This window comes from Acomys russatus, chromosome 5, assembly GCF_903995435.1.
Source record: "Acomys russatus chromosome 5, mAcoRus1.1, whole genome shotgun sequence".
Taxonomy (NCBI): Eukaryota; Metazoa; Chordata; class Mammalia; order Rodentia; family Muridae; genus Acomys; species Acomys russatus.
In genome coordinates this window covers 49,675,455-49,682,426 of record NC_067141.1, presented here as the reverse complement: position 1 = coordinate 49,682,426, position 6,972 = coordinate 49,675,455, and the positions used below count along the sequence as shown (strand labels likewise).

Genomic DNA, 6,972 nt, shown 5'->3' with positions numbered 1-6,972 from the left:
AAAGAAAAAAGGAAGGAAGGAAGGAAAGAAAGAGAAGAACTCAAGATTGGTCATCCAAAGAGAATGTGACACACTTGTTAAAACTCAAGAGATCCAGGAGCTGATCTCTACGAGGCCAACTTCTGTATTGTCTTTACTAGCTTGGGTGACCTCATACAATCCTGTAACTTCTGTGTCTTCTGGCTTCCTCATTCTACAAAACGAGGGAGAGGGGTGTAGAGAACCACTTTAAAAGAAGGGTATATAAATTAAATTAACATATGCAAAATAATCAGCCAATGCCTGGCACTTGGTCAGCCTCTGAAGGGATGCTCTTCTCACTATTGTCTCAGCAGTGGTGTTTTTGGTCCAGTAACTGGTTGGGCTTCTGGTTGTTTCTGAAGGTTGTTGACAATTGTCACTCAATTGTATCCATCTCTCATGTGCTTGTACTATGTAGGTCCCAGAAATTCAGATACAAATCTGGAAAATGAAGGAGATAATCCTAAGTTTGCTAATATCTTGTTTCTGCCAGTCTGCTAAAATAAAACCTAAAAAATAAGGATGAAAGTGACTTTGGAAAAAAATGAGACAAATTTTACTTCTTTTTGCTTCATGCTCTGGGATTCATGTGCACCCCACATGTGCATCCCCTGGACTGGACTGAAAACCTTGTAGGTTAGACTGTTGGTCTTTGATGCGCAGGGGTCATAGACCAGAGAGGTCCCTAGTAGACAGTAGATGAGTGAAAGAATATGATTAATTTTTAAGTTTTTAAACAAAACTCATAAAAAAATGTTTTAATAATTATAGTAGATATGAAATTTTCCCTTTTTACTGTTGTCAAGCGTTCAGTAATATTAAGAATATTCATGTTATTGTGCAATTACCATACCATCATCTTAAAGCATCACCCTAAAAGGAAACTGCAACCCGTTAAGCACACCCCTCACACACAGCCCACCATCCCCTGACAGCCTGCTTCCTCGGTCTCTGTGCATTTACCTACTCTGTGTAACTCAGGTAAGTAGAGTCATGACAGCATGCAACCTTTCATTTCTACTTTTTCCACAAGAGCAATTTTTTCAAGGCTCATCCACGCTGTAGCACACGGACTTTGCCTCTTTCCTCACCAAATAGCCCAGGGCCATATACGTCCACGGCACCATTTGTTTATCTTTTCATCCTCCCTTGACACTTAGAGCACTTCCGTCTTGGACGTACGAAATGGATGCTCACGTATTTGTTAGAGCGCCTGTCTTCAATTCTTTAAAAATCGAGTAGCTAGATAACGTAGTGATCCTAGGTTTAACTTCTTGAAGGACGACCACACTATTTCCGCAGCAGGAATGTGGCTGCTGATGAAATCAGAAGCCTTATCATATTGTAGCCAGACTGCAGTCTGTGTCCGTTTTCCTTTATCTCAACAATTCCCAGAATCCCTCTATTCTCTGGTCCCTAGAGCCTGAGCTGGACATCATGGCTGCTCATTTCCCAGCAAAAGGCTGCGGCTGCCCTTAGCCTCTTGGAATCTCTCCTGGAACATGATGCCTCATCCACACTGTCTACCTCCTCTTCAGTCTTTTCTCCTAGAGCTGAGTCTTGACCCCACCTCCCAAGGGTATATATATTATTACAAACTGAAATCTGCCATAACCTTCTTCCCACTTCCTGATCATTTTAAATTCATTATCATTATATGTCACTAAAATGACACGGATACAAAGCCTGAAGAAGGTTGTGGCAGATAAACAAAAGAGGCCAGTTACTTACAAAGCAAATTCTGTGTTTTTAGCATTAAAAATCAAACCTAGGGCCATGCTCATACCCAGAACACACTTCACCTCTGAGCAGTACCCCTGCTCCAGCAAGCTGCCTTTTAACCTCTGTCTGTCTGTTCAAGTGCACCTCAGCCAGCTTGCCTGGGCTCTGCTTGTGCTCCTTCCTGTGAAGGCCACAGTCCTGACGGTGAGAGCAGCGGTTCTCACTGTCCACGCATCAGACACTTGCACACCAGACATTTACTTATGATTCATAACAGTAGCAAAATTACAGTTCTAAAGTAGCAACAAAATCATTTTATGGTCGGGGGGCCAGTGCAACATGAGCAGCTGTATTGAAGGGTCTCAGAATCAGGAAAGCCTAGGACCAGACGAATCACTTTCTTAATTTTTGTTTTGTTTTGTTTGTTTTTGAGTCAGGGTTTCTCTGTGTAGACTTGGATGTCCTGGACTCTCTTTGTAGACCAGGCTCACAGAGATCTGCCGGCCTCTGCCTCCCTGAGTGCTGGGATTACAGGCATGTGCTACCATGCCCGTCTTTCTTGCTTTTCTTCATGGCCTGTTCACTCAGTTGTGGGTCTCTGGACTTTGTGTTTCCTACACGTTAGTAATGGGTCCCCGAGAACCAGTCAGAAACCAGTCAGAACGAACACTGCTTTACAGAATCCGTGCCATTCACCTGGAGGTACCAACTGTGTTTGTTGTTCAGAGTCATAGACTTGACATTATATCTTTAATTTATTCAATATTGATTAACGTTGACATTCCAGTGCCATTAGTTCTTTCTCATTTACTTGTTGGCATATTGTATCAAGAGAAATTTCCACTCCTGTGCCGTTTAACTATCCAGTGGGACGGTTTGTATTTTGGAGGCACACTCTCCACTTAAGAAATTTCAAAATAAACAATCCTCTGGCTTCTTACAGAGGTAGACAATTAGAATTTCAGAGAACCCTGTTATGAACAATGAGTGCTGTGTTTCTATCTGCTGCAGCGGTTGCCTTTATTGATGCTGCTTGCCAGTTTTAGGAGGTTCTTTCCCCCCCCCCCATTATTGTATATTGATTATGTAAAGTTAATGGGTTCCATTATATTGCCATGCATATGCATCAGGCCCATTGATCTCACTCACATCTCCTCCCATCGTGCTCTCCTCCCCGTTGCTCCATGTTACCATGCATATGTATCATGTCCATTGATCTCACTCACATCTCCTCCCATCATGCACTCCTCCCCACGGTGCTATGGAAGCATGGGTGGCTACCAGTTGTAGGACTGACTTGCTTAACTAAATCTGGGATGAGATTCTTGGGGGATAAGTTGCACTTTTAGAATCTGCTGACCAAGTGTGGGCCTCTCTCAGCAGAAGTACCATGGAAAACTGCGGCTGTGGATAAGGCGCGAGGAAGTCGGATTCTTGTGGGACCCATCCCTGCAGCCTCCCCATCCCCGAGCGTGGTCCAGAGTTGCCCTTACACATGCACGTGAGCAGCAGTTGGAGTGAGTCCTGTGCCTTGAGAGGCCCCTGTTTCCTTTCAGATTTCCATCTGCCATGATGCCTTCCCTCTCCAAAGGACAAACCCACTACTAGTTAACTGAGGAAAACTTTAGCATCATTTTGGACTCCGAAAAACAAAAATAGAGTCAAAGTCCCCAGAGACCTTCATTAGGAAACCTCCTTTCCAGAGAATCTAACTTGGGAATCCAAGTGCCCCAGAGGTTACAGTGGAGGCTTTGCCCTGGCTCCTGAGACGTAAACACTACAAACTAGCAAAAATATCAGATCACAGTAGAATTTCTACATTTCTTTTGCTAACTTCTTTGTTTCCAGAGTCCTAATGTCCCCACATCTTTACTGTCATTTATTCTTTTCCATTTCTTCTAGGAAGAGACATCTTTGTGTGTTTGAATGATACTTGTATTCCTTAATGCCTTGTGATACTAAGGTTCTTTTCATGTGCTTTGTCGCCCATTTCTGTATCTTCTTTAAAGTGATGCTTATTCTCCAGGTGAGAGAAGCATGGGAGAATGGGGAAATAGAAGGATACAGAGTGTCCTAGAAACCTACAAGTAGAACATTATGATGGGCAAATCTAGGTCCAGGGGTCCTGTGCAAACTATGGCACTAGCCAAGGACAATATGTACAGTAAACTTAGAACCCCTACCCAGATCTAGCCAATGGACAGGGCATTCTCCACAACTGAGTGGAGAGTGAGGACTGACTTTCCCACAAACTCCATATTTGACCACGTCCCCTGGATGGGGAGGCCTGGTGGCACTCAGAGGAAGGATAGCAGGATACCAAGAAGAGATTTGGTACCCTATGAGCATATACAGGGGGAGGAGGTCCCCCTCAGTCACAGACATAGGGGAGGGGAGTAGGGGGAAAGCAGGAGGGAGGGAGGAATGGGAGGATACAAGGGATAGGATAACAATTTAGATGTAATATGAATAAATTAATAAAATATATATATTAATAAAAAAGTGATGCTTATTCAGCTCTTTGCCTGTTGTTCAGGTGAGTCACTTACACGGTTGGTTTTGAGTTATGAGTTATCTTTACATTTTGGCAATTATTTGCCTAGCAGATGAAATTTGTAAATATTTCCTTCTTTCTGCGGGTTGCTGTTTCACATTTTTAAAAATACATATTTAGTTATTTATTTTAATGTATATGAGTGATCTGTCTTCACACACACACACACCCAGAAAAGGGCATCAGATCTCATTATAGATGGTTGTGAGCCACCATGTGGTTGCAAGGAATTGAACTTGGGCCCTCTGGAAGAGCAGCCAGTACTCTTAACCACTGAGCTATCTCTCCAGCCCCAGCTTTTTCATATTCTTGATGGCATCTTTTACTCTTGATGAAGTCCAACTTACCTACTTTTCCTTTGCTAGATGTTTTGGTGTTAATTGCCAAGAAATCACTGCCAAACACAATGACATGAATATTTCCCCTGCTTTCTCCTAAGAATGGCATAGGGTCAGCTACTATCTTTAGTTCTTTGATTCATTTTAAGTTGATTATGTTTGTGTTGTACATTGTCTCTGTCCTGACAACGTTTAAGCAATATTTGATGGTATTAAGTAGCTTTCCTAAATCAGCTTCCTAATTAATAAATCCACAATCCCATCACTTCCCATCACTTCTGCTGCTCTTAGCTGGACAAGGTACAGTCACCACTCACCAGTGTTACTGCTCTGGTTTCTCCCCACCCTCCTTGATTCTGCTCCAGCCCTTACAGGCTCGCGTTGGGGTATTGCCAAAGACCTTCCTAAATGCCTGCACTGGCTCCACGTTGTTCTATCAGTAAAAGCCAGGGTTTTTTTTTCACTGACTCTTAAAACTCTAGCTGACATGATCCAGTTACCCCTTTGTACTCTCTTCATCACCCTAATCACCCCGTTGCTCGGAACAAACTTCCTGCTGTTTCTCAAAGTATGCTGCAAACCTTCTGGCCTTGAGGTCTTGGCTCAACTGCCTCCCCCAACTGGAATCTTCTCCCTCCAGATATATCCATGAGTAACTCTTCATCTCCTTCTAGCTGCCAAATCTGAGGCCTTCTTGTGTACAGCTGCAGCCAACTACTTTATGCCTCTGTTTCCCCGGTTCTCCTACTGTCTCTGATCTTTCCTGTTGACATGCTGTGATGTTATTTCACTATTTGTGTATATTATGTGTCCTTTTTCTGTCTCTCTTTTCCTCCACTGGAGTTTCAGCTCCCTGCCGACTGGCCGTTTTGTCTGTGTCACTCTCTGCTACGCTCTAAGAACTTGGCATACAATGAAGTGTCTCGTACGTGTCTCATGAGTAAACGATATGACAGGACAATATAATGAAACTCAAGCAGGTCAGACTAACAGAGTCAGTACTCAAGGACTGGCGCCTGCTGTGCTACTGTGTTCATCCTGGTGTTCAGTCAACCTGCCCTCGTAAATCACTTCTGGTCCTCTCAGCGTCCCCAACCTTCTTCACTGGTCACAGCCACCCTGCACTCCCGTGTCTTCTTGTATAAAGGAGTTTATATATATATGTGAGCTTTACACTCTCCTCAGGTTCCCCAGACATCAGCTCCCCAGGTCAGTCTGTCCTGGAGGAGTTTGTTCTTTGGTTTAAGCATGTTCTTACTGCTGGCTGTATGTTTTCTGTTTTCTTCCTCATCTGTGAGCTAGACTGGGCATGTTCACTCGTAAGGACCAGTGGGATTAAAGGTCACGTTGGGTACTGCTAGAAGCTACAGCTGAAAAGTTGATGTCCCGGCTGTTGCTTCTAGAGCCCACTGACCTGATGGAAGGATCAGAGTGGCTCAGTGTCCAGATGTTATGGGAGCCCAAACTGATCCGAAGACATTGAAAAAGAGATAAAATTGCAAAGAGGATGTACTTATGTTTCTGGATGCCAGCCTGTCCCAGAGAGTTACTTCTCAAAACTTCAGTGGCCACAACAGCAAATAGTATCTTGTTAAACAGTTCAATAGAATATGAACAAATATAGAAGTCACTGGAAATCCCAGGAGTTGGGTAATAATAATGACAGTGCCAAAATCTAAAGATAGAGAAAGCTAGAAAACGTTCTTTCTGGGTGAACGGCTGTGTGCTGACGGAGCTGTTGGGCTGCCCACAGATGAAAGCCCAGGAACTGAGCATGTGCAGGTTAGCTTCCTCACTTGCTTAGTATTGAAAGTGGAGTGAACCAAGCAGCAGTTACGGGTGTTATGGGATAGTAACTGGCCTGTAGAAAGAGATTTTACTTTACCCCAGATCTGGAAAGATGGCTTCACGCTTTGTTGGCTTGTCTTTAAAATAAACAAACAAAACCAAAAACCACCTTATTTCCTGTGGCTCATTCACTAATTCAGCACCTTGCAGGAAGGTACTCTGAAGTAATGCTTTTAGTGGAGTGGACAGCACAGCCGAGGAAACCTCCTGCTTTGGCAACTGCGTGGTCAGCAGGTGTCTTGACCAGTGGGATTTAGTTCATGAGCCACCTTGATGCAGCTTGTCTCTTGGGATAGAAGACATCTCCTGAGGGCTGCCTAAATCTGAGGAAGTGCCATGCCAAGTTGAGGACAAAGCACATCACCTCTTCCATGTCATGTGAAGGCTCACATCCTAATCCATGTGGACCAAGTTCCTATTCAGAATATAGACTGAATTGGTGTGCGGGTCTGAACGATCTAAGGAAAGTCTCCCCTGGTATCCGACGGA

At 43.8% G+C, this 6,972-nt stretch overlaps 1 pseudogene; it reads left to right on the top strand.

Annotated features, from left to right (window-relative positions):
- The first annotated feature begins 2,370 nt into the window (after window positions 1-2,370).
- LOC127189867 (gem-associated protein 2-like) lies at window positions 2,371-6,740 on the top strand (annotated as a pseudogene).
- Window positions 6,741-6,972: the final 232 nt, after the last annotated feature.